Below are 16,551 nucleotides of genomic sequence, written 5' to 3'. Positions count from 1 at the left end.
AGCAGAATGCAGATGTTGGGGGGGGGGGGGGGGGGAGTCTGGATTTGGCTCTTTGTAAAGCTAGAATCCAGCTGTGAAACTTGGCAGAGGTCTGGCTTCCACCCCTCCTGCCCTGTGCTAGGCCTGATGAGAGACAGTGGTGGCCCTGGTAGCTCATGTAAGCTGCTCCCCCGCCATTTCACTTTATTTACACGGACATTATGTTTGGGGGGCACCCTGAGCTAGGGGATCAGTGCAATTATCCCCCCCCTTTGCCTGTGTCCATAACACCCCCAAACTCCTGCCCCCAAACCCTTTGCCCCATGCTTGAGGAGAGGATGGGATGGGGGATCAGACAGCTGACCTCTCTGCTATGCACCGGGCAGGCGGCACCAGGTACCCAAGCACGGCGCCTCGTCTGCCAGCACCAAAGATGGCGGCCCAGAGGCTTCACGGGGCGCACTGCTGCTGCGCCAGCGCCCCTCCCTTCCCACCCGGGAGTTGGCCGTAGCGCGCAGGCTTCCTGAGAAGGGAAGGTGGGTGGTAGCGCCCGGGATGGAGGCGGCTGCTACGGTCACTTGAGCCGCTTCCCACCCCCGCCGTGAATGGAGTCTCCCTCCCGCAGGTGCAGTGCTGCAGGGAGCCGGGCGGCCCGCTGAGACGCGCCCTCCCGGGAGCGGGGCCGCTGGTTCCTCGAGAGGTGAGCGTCCCGCTGCTCCTGGCCTCCGAGCAGCCCCGGGGAGACCCCCAACCGGCCGCTGGCCCCGGCAGGGTGCTGGGCATTGCGGAAAGGAGGGGCCCGGGGCAGGAGTTGGGGAGGGGAAGCTGGAGGGGCCCTGGGGCAGGAGTTTGGTGTGTGTGTGTGTGGGGGGGGAAGCTGGAGGGGCCCTGGGGCAGGAGTTTGGTGTGTGTGTGTGTGGGGGGGAAGCTGGAGGGGCCCTGGGGCAGGAGTTTGGGGTGTGTGTGTGTGGGGGGAAGCTGGAGGGGCCCTGGGGCAGGAGTTTGGTGTGTGTGTGTGTGGGGGGGGAAGCTGGAGGGGCCCTGGGGCAGGAGTTTGAGGTGGGGCTCCGGGGTATTTGAGACCCCTTCCCCTCAGTCCAGTGCCTCTTCACCAGTGACTGTGTGAGCATGCTGGGTGTCAGTGCTGCAGGTTCCCTTCTCCCTAGCAGAGGGTAGCAGGGTCGAGGCATGTGCTCAGAGGCATGTGCTCTTCAGGTTAGGAGGCAATAAACTCTTCTAGCTGTATGTTATCTTGAAGCCACCCAAATCCCTTTGCAGATGCTGTCTCAGCAGTGAGACCCTGTCCCTGGTAAACTGCCCAAGTCGATCACCTAGTATCATGGCCTTTCAAATGTTTCACAGAACTGGACTGGGAACTTCGGTGCTGCTTTGTATAGGGGGTTGGCTTAGGTTGCTGCAGGTGGGGTGCTTGAGGCAAAACCAGCAGTTCCCAAACAGTGGGCCATGGACACTGGTGCTCTGCAGAGCCTTTTGTTGTGGCTTGTGGAAAATTGTCTTGTCACATGGTGCTGGCTGTTCATTAAAGGGTGTTAAATAAACAGCTATGGATGCATCATTCTCCTAATGTAAGCAGCCATTGTAGTTGCCACAGTGTTGTTATGGGATCACATATGGGCAAGTAGATTGTTTTGCAGACACCTGCTTATTCACGAGCATATTGGAAATCCCCTTAAAGTGGTCCCTATCACTGAAAAGCTTGGGGCCTATCTGCCTTATACATACTTTGAAGTCCTCTTAAAAATGTAAGACCTGCAGCAGCTTTCTGGATTGTCTGGACATAGGAAACATTTTGCATTTACAGTTCAGACTCCATATAATGCGTCAGACAAGGTGTGGCTCTTGTGTGAATTCTTACAGGAACCGAGTAACTGCTTCTAGGATGGAAAGTCTTAATTGTAAATGGGACTATGGGGTCTTGTGATAGGTTCCCAAGTTCCTTGGTCATGTGTTGAGCAAAGCAGCAAAAAGGTCATTTAAGAAACCTTTTTTCATTTGTCTCAAAGTGTAATATAGTATCCTTCATTTAACACATGCCTAGACCTATATCTTAGGGTTGTGTACTGCCTGCTGCCCATCCCTGTAATAACTGTGTGCCGGCCACATGAACAGGGCCGGCTCTAGTGTTTTTGCTGCCCCAAGCAGCGCAAAAAAAAAACCAACACAAAAAAACAAAACTGCCTTTGGCGGCAGGTCCTTTGCTCCGAGAGGGAGCGATGGCCCCGCGACCGTATTGCTGCCGAACGGCCAGACGTGCCACCCCAGGCACCTACTTGCTATGCTGCTGCCTGGAGCCGGCCCTGCACATGAAACTGATCAGCGGTAGTTAACATCCTTGTGGAATTCATGGAGACTCTGCCTCACAGTCTTCTCATGACACAGAAAGCTCAGCTTGTGGTGGGTTGTACTTTAAGAAAAAAACACAAAATTAGGGCAGGGAGTCAGTTATGAATGTTGTTCTGGTGGAGAGCTTTACCAAATAGGAAACACTGCAAAACCTTCCTAAAGGTAGTCACTCATTTAATCTCCTCTGGAAGCTCATTTCACAGCTGAATCCCTTCAGCTGAGTGCTTTGTCCCCAGCCGCCTAAAGATGCCTTCAAGGCTTTGTGGTCTGCCACTATCTGGCTCATATACAGAGATGTGGTCTCTAACAGGGTTACTTTCTTTGAAGGCTACCACTGAGGCTGTAGACTAGTATCCGCGGCAGGGTGGGAGCCCCGTGGAGGCACTGAGGCACAGGCTTGATGTGTTTACAGGCTAAATCAGGGGTGGGCAAACTATGGCCCGCAGGCTGAATCCTCCCCACCAGCTGTCTTAATCCAGCCCTTGAGCCCCCACGGGGGAGCAGGGTTTGGGGCTTGCCCCGTTCCGGCATTCCAGCCGGTGAGCAGGGTTGGGGCTGCTCCGCATCGCTCCCGGAATCAGCGGCATGTCCCCCCTCCGACTCCTATGCGTAGGTGGCAGCCAGGGGGCTCTGCACGCTGTCCCCGCCCCAAGCACTGCCCCCGCAGCTCCCATTGGCCAGGAACTGCGGCCAATGGGAGCTGCAGGGGTGGTGGCTGCGGGCAGGGCAGCACACAGCAGAGCCTCCTGGCCGCGCCTCCGCGTAGGGTCTGGAGTGAGGAACATGCTGCTGCTTCTGGGAGCCACTTGAGGTAAGCGCTGCCTGGAGCCTGCACCCCTGAGCCACACCCTGGTGCCCAAACCCCCTGCACCAGCCCTGATCCCCCTCCTGCCCTCTGAACCCCTCAGTCCCAACCCAGAGCACCCTCCTGCACCCCAAGCCCCTCATCCTCAGCCCCACCCCAGAGCCCGCAGCCCTCACCACCCCCTCACTCCCCAGCCCCGTGCCCCAGCCTGAAGTCCCCTCCTGCATCCTGAACTTCATTTCTGGCCCCACCCCAGAGCTGTACCCCCCAGCCAGAGCCCTCACCCCCTCCTGCACCCCAACCCCAATTTTGTGAGCATTCATGGCCCGCCATACAATTTCTATACCTAGATGTGGCCCTCGGGCCAAAAAGTTTGCCCACTCCTGGCCTAAATCTGGAGGAGGCTGACAGCTGCAATTTGCACCTGGTTGAGCCTTCATGCTGTTTTCATGTTTGGGTTCAGATGTGATGAATTGCAATAATTCAGTTTAGAGAGGACAAATACATACATAGCTGTGACCAGTTCCTTATCTGGAAGGAAAGGGCAGAGTTTGCTAGCAAACTAAAAGACATTTTAGTCACTTATGCTGCCTGATTGTCCAACTTTTGTAAAAGTAGAACTCTAAACCACGAATGTGCTTCAGCAAGTCTTTGGTAATCAATAGCTGCAGCTCTGAAAACTCAGGGGTTCAACATCTAGTAGTGATGCTTGCATCTGGAAGTGCTGTGAACTGGTATTTGCAAGTTTCAGAGTAGCAGCCGTGTTAGTCTGTATCCACAAAAAGAACAGGAGTACTTGTGGCACCTTAGAGACTAACACATTTATTTGAGCATAAGCTTTCATGGGCTGAAACCCACTTCATCGGATGCATGCAGTGGAAAATACAGTAGGAAGACACACACACACGAAAGCTTATGCTCAAATAAATTTGTTAGTCTCTAAGGTGCCACAAGTACTCCTGTTCTTTTTGGTATTTGCAAGTTGTACTGCTGATGTTACATCAAAGCATCGTGGTTTGCTAATCCAAGCGCAAGCATCACTACTAGTATCACCAAGGGACCGCTCTTATAGCCTCTGGCAAATCTTTCATGGAATTTAAGGGGAGTTATACTTTAAGCACTGTGATATTGGATCCTGAGTGAGTTTGAAGTACAGTGTGTTGAGATTCAATTAGGGTTTATTGAGAGCTAAATGTGTAGCCACATTTTTTGTTCTTGTTTTGACAAGGTCCATTTGCTTGTATGGTAAGCAGAAGTTACTAGTTTACACTGAATGTAAATTAGTTTATAAATATAATAAGATGCAGTGATGTTTAACAATAGTTTGTTAAACAGTGTAATGAATTTGTAACCTAGACACATGTTACATTTATCTATGCATCTTTAACTTCAGGAAAATAAAACAACCAGTCAATGTAATTAGGTAACAGAGAGGCAGTGGTAGAGAAGACTGCCATATTCCTGGTGCTTTGAACAATGATAGCAATACAGCAAGAGATCCTTAGTCTTGCAAACATGACCTGGGTTTTGTATGAAACATTGGAAACCGCAAAAAGAACGAGGAGTACTTGTGGCACCTTAAAGATTAACAAATTTACTTGGGCATAAGCTTTCATGGGCTAAAACCCACTTCATTGGATGCATGCAGTGGAAAATACAGTAGCACGCACACACACACACACACACACTGTTGCCATACCAGCTATAATGAGACTAGTCAATTAAGGTGGGCTATTAGCAGGAGGAAGAAAAAAAATGTTTGTAGTGATAATCAGGATGGCCCATTTCCAACAGTTGACAAGAAGGTGTGAGTAACAGACTGTTAATTGATTAGTCTCATTATAGCTGGTATGGCAACACCAATTTTTTCATGTTCTCTCTGTGTGTGTGTATATATATCTTCCTACTGTATTTTCCACTGCATGCATCTGATGAAGTGGGTTTTAGCCCACGAAAGCGTATGCCAGACAAACATGGCTACCACTCTGAAATTGGAAACAGCCTTTCAATTGATGTTTCTTTTTAAAGCAGCCCCGATTTCCTTATTTTTCTGCACCCTGAAGAATGTGTAAGTCTTCTGTAGAGGTGGCATTAGCAGAGGAAATTGAAGTGCCTTAAGTAAGGGATATCATAAAGACTTTTAGGTTTGTGTATGGCTGGCTGCGGAATGTACTCTTATTGCTATGAAAATGCAGTTTGAGCTGTTAAACTCTTCATGGGTTTATAAATGAGTTTCTAGATCACGCTTTTCCTTTGCTGTTAAATATTTCACCATTTGCTTCTCCTGGGCTGTGGGATGACAGATTGTAGCAAGAAAGGATTTAAAACTTCCTCCTTTTAGCTTCTTGCTTAAGCATTGGCATCACAGTAAGTGGTTTGAAAATTGAATACTTCCCTTGCTTCACCCCCAGACAAGAACTTAGTTATTGTAGAACTTTAGGTAGTGAAGCTGTTTCTAAGCCAGGCTTTATTTAGGGAATGAGGGCAATTAAAGACTTCCTCCTACATAACAGGGTGAAGAGGTAAGTTTAAACTAAACAGTAATATGTTGACTCATCAGTTAAAGTTTTGACAGAGCTTCCCTTTAAAGATTTTTTTTAAACACATACACCCCTCTTTGGGACAGGTCACTTTCTGTATACAAGTTCTCATGTTCAGTCTTTTCCCAGAGGAAATTTTGTTAAAAGTTGATCAATTAGATAAGGAGTCTGTTATGGGACTTTGAATAAGTACGTGTTGTATTCTGAAAGTTTAAAAATTTCTTGTCCTCTGATAATTCATACTCCTTGATATCAACACTTGCTTTATGCACTTTGCCACAATAGGAACTAACAAACAGGATATCTTTTGCCCTGTTGGAATACAAACAGTTTTAATTTATTACAAGTTGACTTTTCAATAGTCTCCACATTTTTAAATTTCAATTGGAAGCCTGGCAAATATCACCCTCTCTGCTCCACTTAGGGCTTCTCTACATAGTGGGGGAGTGCATGCTATGGGGTGTGATTTCTAAAACATGCTAACCTTTTTACATGGACCAACGAATAGACCTTTCTGGTGTGCATTACAGGTTCCCTAATGCACTTTCACATAGTGCTGTTTGAAACAGTGCTATGTGAAAGTGTGCTCTGGAACCTTTAGTGCACACCAGAAAGGTCTATGTGGACCAATTAATAGGCAACATGTCAATATGCTTTATAAATCACACCCTTGTAGTGCATACCCCCCACAGAGAAATGACCCCCCATTGTGTAGCTGGACGCTTAATCTCAGCTTTAAGTGTCAGTACCTCTACATGATAAAATAGTTTTCAAAATATAAATATTAGGTTTGGACTGTAACCCTGACAGTGATTTCTCTTCTCCCCACTCCCCCCCCCCCCCCCAGCGAATATACACTGATTATTCTTGCTTATTTTTCCTAAAATAAAATCAATCACCTCCAGAACTGTGGTTTGTGTCAGAATCTTCACTGCCCTACACGGGGAAAAATGATGGCCAAAGAGCTTAAGGGAAAAACATAGAATCACAGAATTCCCTGAGTATAAGGACAAGCAGCTATGTTTTGAGCTACCGCCACACTCTGTGTTGTCATCTCTCCTGCCCCACATTGTGCATCATGTCTGACTTGGAGGGGCTATATGTGGGGATGACCTTACCAACAATGTAGCAAATTGTGATGTAGAGTCTTGGCCTAAGGCTGGTTCCTGAATGATATCAAGTCATTCACAAAGGCTATCAACCAGCCTTCAAAAGGTAATGATTTTCACTTATTGACTTGGGTTGTATTTCATGTAGTGACCTAGATATGAAAGACTGTGTGTCCCATAACTATGGCTTCTGTTTAATTTTGTGGGGCAAGGGTGGTTACTTTTAGCAATTTTTGAGTTCTAGGTAGATGTCCAAAACTTGGTGTGGTGTGTGGGTTTTTTTTTTTTTTTGAGCTTTCTCTTTGTGCATACTGTCATGAGTAATTATTTTAATTTGCCCGAGTACACTCTAATGTAGTTCTGTTTCACCAACAGGGTCTGTGTGGAACAGTTAATATGCAGCATGTTGGTACACTTCAGAAATCATACCCCATAGTGCGCATTACTGTCGGTGTAGACAAGCCTTTAGATACAAGTAACCATTTCTGATGTTTTTTTCCTGGCATTTACTGGATAAATGTCAATTTCATTTTTTGTATTGTGGGTCTTTTATTGGTGTTTATCGGTTAAAACCAAAAAACAGATGCCTTACCCAAAACCCATCCCGGAAGCCTTTCAGTTCCCCTTGTTCTCTTTTAAGCAAGTTCACTTTTATTTTTATGCTACAGTGATAGCATAAGAGTGAAGGGGAATCTGAAGCAAATTAAGTGTGGTAAATGCCCCTTTTTTAACACATTAACCTCTCTTCAGTGTAAATGTTCCAGGTGAACACTGGCTGTCAGACTAGAAAACTTGGAGTAACAATTAGATCAAGCAGCCCCCTGTAATGTGGACTTTCAGAGTAAACATTTACATCTGATCCTGCATTACAAATCAGTGTCAGAGTGCATCTCAGCAGCAGAGAAGAACATTCTGTTCTCAGTTTCTCTGATCCTGTTGGATGTGCAATAATGGTAGTATTGGTGATCTTGTAAGATCAGCTGTCTGAAGAGAAAATCCCTCTGAAAAGGGAGCATGTAGGTAGTAGCTAGGGTGAGAGATGTTGGTTTACTTAGCAGTATTTGGGGTATGGGTGAGTAAGGTTCACCCATCAAGCTTTGGATATTGTGGCGGTCTCATTAAAGGCTATAAAACTTCTTACATGGCAGACTACGAATCTCAAAGCACATAATTCAAGTCTCTGTGCAAGCACTCAGGGACAAAATTCAAATGTCCTGGGACCAAGTACCAAAAAATCAGGGATAATCTCTTATGTGTGGGGAGTGGGGACACGCTGAAAGCCCTTAAGTGTGCATATTTAAGGAGGTCGTTTTAAAAGGAAGTGAAACTGATACTGTAGAATCTGACATTTTATGCTGTTGAAGTTTCTATCTTTAAAACCTTCTTTAATGTGATGCTGACCCAAGAATTTTTGTTGCAAGATCAGGGACTTTCCTGACCTCTCTTTTTAGCGAACAGTAAATTACAATTGTAATTTAATATGTGAAGTAGAAAATCAGATTTCTTGGATTTTATAAGGACTGTTGCTATATCAAATGAATAGAGCAGGGATAGGCAATCTATGGCATGTGTGCCGAAGGCGGCACGCAAGCTGATTTTCAATGGCACTCACACTGCCCGGGTCCTGGCCACCAGTCCGGAGGGCTCTGCATTTTAATTTAATTTTAAATGAAGCTTCTTAAACATTTTGAAACCTTATTTACTTTACATACAACAATATATATTATAGACTTATAAACCTTCTAAAAACGTTAAAATGTATTACTGGCACGCAAAACCTTAAATTAGAGTGAATAAATGAAGACTCGGCACACCACTTCTGAAAGGTTGCTGATCCCTGGAATACAGCATTTCACCTAATACTCTAATGCAAAATATGATCACCAGGCTGTGCTCCAAAGTTGTAATATAGGTAGCACTTAGAATACAGTTGATTGGGAGTTGTACAAAAGCGTAGACAATGTCCAAGGAAAAGCAGGGAATAGATATCAACAGGGAATCTTAATGTACCCAGTGTGGTGATGCACTATTTTGGATGCAGAAAACTATCTTTTAAGAGGGCTACAAAGAAATTGGCCCATCTGTGAATACCAGGACAGGTTTCAAATTACACAATTTTCCACTGAGTTTTCTCTTTGTAGTTGACTTGTTTCTGTACACAACTTATTGTCTGTAACAATATCATATATCTTCACCTACCTATGGAAGAAATGCTTATGGGTATAAACAGAGGTTTCAAAGTTTTCCTGAGTCTGCACACAGCGCTGGTGCTGCTACTGCTACTCGTAGCTTTGCCAAGTAGAGTGAAATTAACAAAACTCTGATCTATTTTACTGTTACTTCTCAGAACCTTTTTGGCAGCAGTGGAACATCCTGCTGATTCTGGTTCTTCTTGAGAAACCTCTGAGCAACAGCATCAGAAGGAGGTGCTGGAGTTATTCACAGTGGAAGCAGGACCCAAAAACAGACTGGGATGGGGTAGTGTAGCAGAGACCTCTTTTCCTCCCACCTTCATCCCTGCAGCAGCCATTCTTTGGAGATGAGCTGGCTTTATCTGTAACTGGCCCATGCCTGGAACTTTCACCTGGAAGTTATTAGAATCATCCCAAATCTCACCACCTTTTGAAATATAAACTGTATTTTTCACCTTACCTTCACAAAATAGTAAAATAAACTTACCTGGGAGTAGAGGATGAAGAGTAGACTGATCCTTTTGTTTACTGATGGAATGTGTAAATGCATTTAGGTGAGAGTGGTAGAAATTCGTGGCTAGGACTTTCCCTTCAAAGCAGGTAGGGGCTCTTGATGGGGTGAAAGAGGCAGAAAGCTCTTTCTCGTTTTCAGCACTGAAAGAGGGGTGAAGCTTCAATTTGATAAAATGTCTACTAGCTAGATTCTGCTACCGGTGGAGCTCCCAAGCAGATCTAGGGTTATCTCTCCGGTAGAATTCCCAGCAGCTGATGGCAAGGAGCTTGTACCTCGTTGTAGCATGCCCTCTCCCTAGTCTTCTGTATCTGCATTTGGGCTAATAGGTCCTTTCTCTAGGATGCACCTGGCAAATTTTTCAAGCCCTGATTATAACGTTGTCCTGCACTATTGCCTGGTAGGTTGGGCATAAGATTACTGTGCTTCCTGTGGCCACTTAACTTAGTGAAGTGAGCACTAAAAGTAAAGTTTACATATCTTCTGTTTGTAAATAAGTGTAATGAATACTCCTATTGCTTGAGCAATAGTTGAGTTACAAAAATAATCACCATATCTTAGCAACCACATCACACTCGTGATGAATTGCTTATCCACCATGACCCTAAGTCTACTTCAGAATCTCAGCTTTCCAAAATACTCTCCACTAACGTACAACGTACATCTGGATGTGTTAAAACATGGTGTTCAGAAGAGTCCAATTTTCCAAGCAATTTTGATTGCTCTGTAGAACTGTCACTTGCAAACTTCACCAGCAATGATTTTGTAGCTTTTGTTTTTGTTTTGTCCCCTTCCCCTTCCCCCCCCCCCAGATAATTGATAGAGCTGGAATAGCATTGAACTAAGAACAGTTCTCTGGGCAGTTTTAATTTAAAAAAAAAAACTTATTGGATGATGTAATTGTAAATGAGGAATTTTGTTCCCCTATGCCAGTGAGTGGTGTACTTATTTCTTATAACAAAAAGTAATGGAATTAAAAAAGTTAGTAAACCACCATTGTTTCTCCATTACCAAACTTAATTTCTGGTGTCTCATATTGGAAGTACTACTTGAAGCAAGTTATTGGGAGATTGTACTTCACGGACTTGCTGGGTTTTTCCTTTTCCCTTATATAACAACATCGGTTATTTCTTCCATTACAATAAAAGTTATTTTGCTAACTCAACTGCATTTCAAAACTAGAGTCATTAAATTTTTGGCTCAAATTATGAGGCAGCATTTTTGATTTAAATAAATACCTTGAGTAATTCCCTAGCCTCACTCTTCCTAATTCAGATTTGATTCAGTTTTATTGATTTGTGCAAAAAGTAAGGTTGTGTATAGTTAAGGGGCAAGGCTGCAGCCCTGCTATTCCAGAAAGTGGTACTGCTTTCTGGCAGTATAGCTATAATGCTGATGTCTCTGGCTTTGATCTTCAGTAGCATTTTCAGCTGTGAGGCACTCTTGCAATTGTTGCACTGCAACCTACAATTAGGAAATTAGGTCTCTCTCTTACTGGATAAACAGTTGCTGTTCATGTACAACTTGTTTAAATACAATGAATGGAATGCATTTATTTGCAAGATTTAAAGATGGGGAAGAGGGTCTAAAATGTTGGTTGATTAGATTGCATAACTGAAAAGATTTAAAAAAAAACTTGGTAGCTAACCTTTCATTTACTGGTCTAACAGGTGAGGTTAAGAACTCCAGCAGCTTCATGTCAGATCCCGCTGTCTAATGGCAGCCTTGACATGTGGTTAGCAAAATGTCAACATGTTTGCAGAATGGTTGTCCAACTGTTAATATAACTTCTTTCACATCAGAGGGACTAGCTGGACTGTCATCATGCAGAGTGGCTTGAGCAAAGTTAGTGGGGATTACTGTGATAGTGTATAAATCCTCTCTGGGACAGAGTTGGAACCAACCTCTTTGTATCTGCTAATCCTTTTCAAAGGCATTAACTATCTGGGGAAACTCCTCCTCCATCTCAGCAAATTGATGTCCCTTCCCCATCGTTTGTGCCCCTCAAGTCTCCTGTTATCTCTTCCCCCTCCCTCTGTTTCTCTGTGCCCACCCTAGATTTCCCCACTTTCTATTAGTGAAGGTCTTTCTCTGTCACAACACTATTGTTTGCCAGGCCTCTCCTGACCCATGGGTATGTTTCTGTTCCTAACCCCTGATCCAGGTGTTCGGAGGAAACAAGCAATTCTTCTTTTCCTTGTGTGGCTAGAGAGAAGCTGCTGTTCCCTTTTATTCTGACTCCCCTGCTATCTGAATCTAGGGGCATGCATAACAAGACAGTTCCTCCTTCAAAAAGTTTATAATATATGATACGTGTGAGACAGGTTTGGGCCCTTTTGGGTGTCACCTGATGTGCTGGGATGGCACTGAGTCAGCCTATTCTGGCAGTCTGGGTCCTCTTTACCTGGCCTTGCTGGGTTACGCTCACAAGCCTCTTCCAGCCAAGGACAAGGGTAGGGCCACACCCAGCTGCACAGAGAGACAGAGATCCACTCTGGAAAGATTCAGCCTTAGGGGCTTTCCCCAACACTCTTGTGCCCACTCATTTTAAGAGGTACAAACCCAACGGTTTTATGAAATTCGCTCTCTCCCTCAATGTGGAGGGAGATATGCACAACTTCTTGCCTCCCCCACCCCGTTAGAAATTACATAAACTGGATTATATTATAAACAAGAAATAAGTTTATTAACAAAAAAGGTGACCAAATAAAGCAAAATACGCAAGCTAAGCTCAATATACTTAAGAAACAGGTTACAAAATGTAAATTCTCACCCTAAATGTTATTGTAGGCAGGATGCAAAGTTTCTGTGATTCAGAGTTCCAGTTATATTCTTTTACAGACTGGACACCTGTCTCAGTCTGGACTCCCCTTCCCCTCTCTCCCCCCCCCCCCACCTTCCCTTCAGGTGGCTCTAGCAGTCTTTCTTCTAACAGGCCATGGAGAGGAGGAGTTCCATTTGCCTTCCTCTCTACCTTTAAATAGGATTTACGTAAAGCGGGAATACTTTGTTTCCCAAACTTGACCCCCCCCACACCTTCCCGTGGAATGTTACAAATCCCAGGTAATATTTAGTATCAGGTGACAAGACCACCTGACTCTGTAGTATTACAGCATCCATGAGTCAGTGGCAGTACGGAGCGTCTGCAGGAAGGCCAAGCCTTTTCACAGTCCATTGTCCTCATTGATGGGTCAGCCCTGTCTAGCTTTTCCATTGTTGGTACCTGAAGTGTTAGCAGTGGGGCGTCACCCAAAGTAGCATAGTTGAAATACAGATACATAGTTAATATTCCTAACTTCAGATACAGAAATGATACAGGCATACAAATTGGATAATCACATTCAGTAAATTATAACCTTTTCAATGATATTTTACAAGACCCATCTTGCATAAAGTACATCTGTTATGACATATTCATATCATAAGCATATTTTAATAAAGAATATGGAGTGAAAAGTCACAACGTGCCATATTAAGGCTGTAGGACAGGGATACAATTAATATGCATAGCTTAGTATATATACATCCCATATACCCAGTTGCCCCTCTACCTAGCCATTACTATCTGGGCAGCTTCTTGTGGGTGTCTTGGAAGAAGTGAGTCTTGAAGGAATGGGTAAAGTAAATTCTAACTTTTCATTTAAAAATCCATCTTTGCAAGAGACTGTGTTCTCTCGTTATGCTGTTCTTTGTATGTATTCAGTCTGGAATGCAAGAAAAAGTTTTATAGCAGCTGATGTTACCATTAGGCTAGTTTTAAAATGAATCCAGCTGGTTTCCTTCTCCCTCAAAACTACCAATAAACCAGGTACCAGACTACAGCAGAAGCCAAACTTTTTAGCTCCAGCTAGGAGTCTTGCTTATTCCCATACATCATATGCCAAACCACCCACTCTCCTTAATACCTCTTTGTAATCTCCTATTTTGCATTCAGCAGTGTCTGAGATGTGGGCCAATGTAAGGGAGCCTGGCAGAGACAGCAAGAATTTATATTTGCAAGGTCAGAGTGGCAGTATATTGGATTAAGTAGTAACAGGCCACTGGTAGAGTAGAAGGTGACACCTTTGGGGACAGACTTAACAGTTGGTAGTTAGATTTCATTGTCTAATGGCAAGTCTTGGAATGGGGTACACAGTGCGTATAATAAGTATTTTGCACCATGCTCTTAATTATTCACGTTTGAAATGTTGATTGGCAGGCCTTTCATAGTGCAGAGTAGATTCATACGCACAACTATTGCAACTGTGCTTCTAAAGTACTACAAATGCTGGTTTTGGAACATTAGATTTTGAACGACTCTCCTGAGAATGGGACTTCATGGAGTTTTTCAATTTCTCAAACATAGTTTGGAAAGTGATCGAAGACAAAACAAATGAGGCAGTTTCTAAAAAGACCCCTGTGAGTATACTACTTGATACAAACTAATCACAATAAGGTAAATTTGGGTATTTGGCATGTAAGGTTAATACAGGGAATTTGAAATCTCATAATCTGTTTTACTGTAATATATTATGGGCCCATTATTGTCAGGGTGTGGAAGTTTGTACAGTTCTGTAGGCAAACCTCTTACAAGTGTCAAACAGAACTAAAACAAATTAAGATCTTAAGCATTAATACTTCTCAGTGCTTGCTGTAGTGAGGTTGGCCGTACCTAAACACCATCAGTCATCGCAAGTAACTTCAGATTTTTCTTTGAAATGTCTGGTTTGATTTTGAACACCTGGTTATTTGTGACATTGGGGTGCGTGCGTGGAAAGAGAAGGGCCTTAATGATCTTCATAGCTTATAGATTCATAGATTCTAGGACTGGAAGGGACCTCGAGAGGTCATCGAGTCCAGTCCCCTGCCCGCATGGCAGGACCAAATACCGTCTAGACCATCCCTGATAGACATTTATCTAACCTACTCTTAAATATCTCCAGAGATGGAGATTCCACAACCTCCCTAGGCAATTTATTCCAGTGTTTAACCACCCTGACAGTTAGGAACTTTTTCCTAATGTCCAACCTAAACCTCCCTTGCTGCAGTTTAAACCCATTGCTTCTGGTTCTATCCTTAGAGGCTAAGGTGAACAAGTTCTCTCCCTCCTCCTTATGACACCCTTTTAAATACCTGAAAACTGCTATCATGTCCCCTCTCAGTCTTCTCTTTTCCAAACTAAACAAACCCAATTCTTTCAGCCTTCCTTCATAGGTCATGTTCTCAAGACCTTTAATCATTCTTGTTGCTCTTCTCTGGACCCTTTCCAGTTTCTCCACATCTTTTTTAAAATGCGGTGCCCAGAACTGGACACAATACTCCAGCTGAGGCCTAACCAGAGCGGAGTAGAGCGGAAGAATGACTTCTCGTGTCTTGCTCACAACACACTGTTAATACATCCCAGAATCATGTTTGCTTTTTTTGCAACAGCATCACACTGTTGACTCATATTTAGCTTGTGGTCCACTATAACCCCTAGATCCCTTTCTGCCGTACTCCTTCCTAGACAGTCTCTTCCCATTCTGTATGTGTGAAACTGATTTTTCCTTCCTAAGTGGAGCACTTCGCATTTGTATTTGTTAAACTTCATCCTATTTACCTCAGCCCATTTCTCCAATTTGTCCAGATCATTTTGAATTATGACCCTGTCCTCCAAAGCAGTTGCAATCCCTCCCAGTTTGGTATCATCCGCAAACTTAATAAGCGTACTTTCTATGCCAATATCTAAGTCGTTGATGAAGATATTGAACAGCGCCGGTCCCAAAACAGACCCCTGCGGTACCCCACTCGTTATGCCTTTCCAGCAGGATTGGGAACCATTAATAACAACTCTCTGAGTACGGTTATCCAGCCAGTTATGCACCCACCTTATAGTAGCCCCATCTAAATTGTATTTGCCTAGTTTATCGATCAGAATATCATGCGAGACTGTATCAAATGCCTTACTAAAGTCTAGGTATACCACATCCACAGCTTCACCCTTATCCACAAGGCTCGTTATCCTATCAAAGAAAGCTATCAGATTGGTTTGACATGATTTGTTCTTCACAAATCCATGCTGGCTGTTCCCTATCACCTTACCACCTTCCAAGTGTTTGCAGATGATTTCCTTAATTACTTGCTCCATTATCTTCTCTGGCACAGAAGTTAAACTAACTGGTCTGTAGTTTCCTGGATTGTTTTTATTTCCCTTTTTATAGATGGGCACTATATTTGCCCTTTTCCAGTCTTCTGGAATCTCTCCCGTCTCCCATAATTTTCCAAAGATAATAGCTAGAGGCTCAGATACCTCCTCTATTAGCTCCTTGAGTATTCTAGGATGCATTTCTTGCCCCTGAGCCTTAAAATCTTCAAGGATCCATATCAGTGGTGGGCAGCCTGCGACCCGTGAGCCGCCTGCAGCCCATCAGGGTAATCTGATTGCGGGCCACGAGACATTTTGCTTACGTTGATTGTCTGCAGGCACGGCCCCCCCGCAGCTCCCGGTGGCGGAGTTCACCGTTCTCGGCCAATGGGAGCTGCGGGAAGCAGCGGGCAGCATGTCCCTGCGGTCAATGTCAGCAAAATGTCTCACAGCCTGCAATCAGATTATCTGTTGGGCCGCATGCGGGCCACAGGTTGCCCACCACTGCTCGTATGGCAGCCTCTGGTCTTCTGACCAAGGACTGGATACCTCTGTAATTGGCTTTAGGGAGGGAGGTGTGCTAAAGAGCAAGATGAAGCAATGCCTTCCTTTATTCCCCAAAGCTTATACAGCACTTCTGCTTTTAATATTTTGTATCCTTGTTCTATAGAGCTTGCTTTGTCAGTGCCAGAAGTCCAGTTTTAAAAGCCAATTGACTGGATTTAATTCACTTGCATAACAGTGCCTCAGTATTTCCATTGCAGTCAAAAGAAGGGTGCCACAGATTGCACCCAGCAATGGGAGCCATTTGGGGTACGTCTGCGCTGCAGTGAGGAGCGAGCCTCCCAGCTTGGGTAGCAGACTCATGCTAGCTTAGCTTGAGCTAGTGGGCTAAAAAAAGTCATGTGGATGTTGCCATTCGGGCAGCAGCTGGGGCTCTGAAGTCCA

At 44.4% G+C, this 16,551-nt stretch overlaps 1 protein-coding gene across 1 annotated transcript in view; it reads left to right on the top strand.

The window, feature by feature from the left end:
- The first annotated feature begins 510 nt into the window (after positions 1-510).
- The window catches only part of LOC128843149 (H(+)/Cl(-) exchange transporter 5), a 103,740-nt gene continuing 87,699 nt past the window's right edge, over positions 511-16,551 (top strand). The window contains exon 1 of the mRNA XM_054039728.1: positions 511-679. The gene's annotated coding sequence lies outside the window, so the exon portion shown is untranslated. The remainder of the gene's footprint in view (positions 680-16,551) is intronic.

This window comes from Malaclemys terrapin, chromosome 9 (genome assembly GCF_027887155.1).
Source record: "Malaclemys terrapin pileata isolate rMalTer1 chromosome 9, rMalTer1.hap1, whole genome shotgun sequence".
Taxonomy (NCBI): domain Eukaryota; kingdom Metazoa; phylum Chordata; order Testudines; family Emydidae; genus Malaclemys; species Malaclemys terrapin.
The sequence above is the reverse complement of the archived record's forward strand: the minus strand, read 5'-3'. Positions and strand labels throughout refer to the sequence as shown.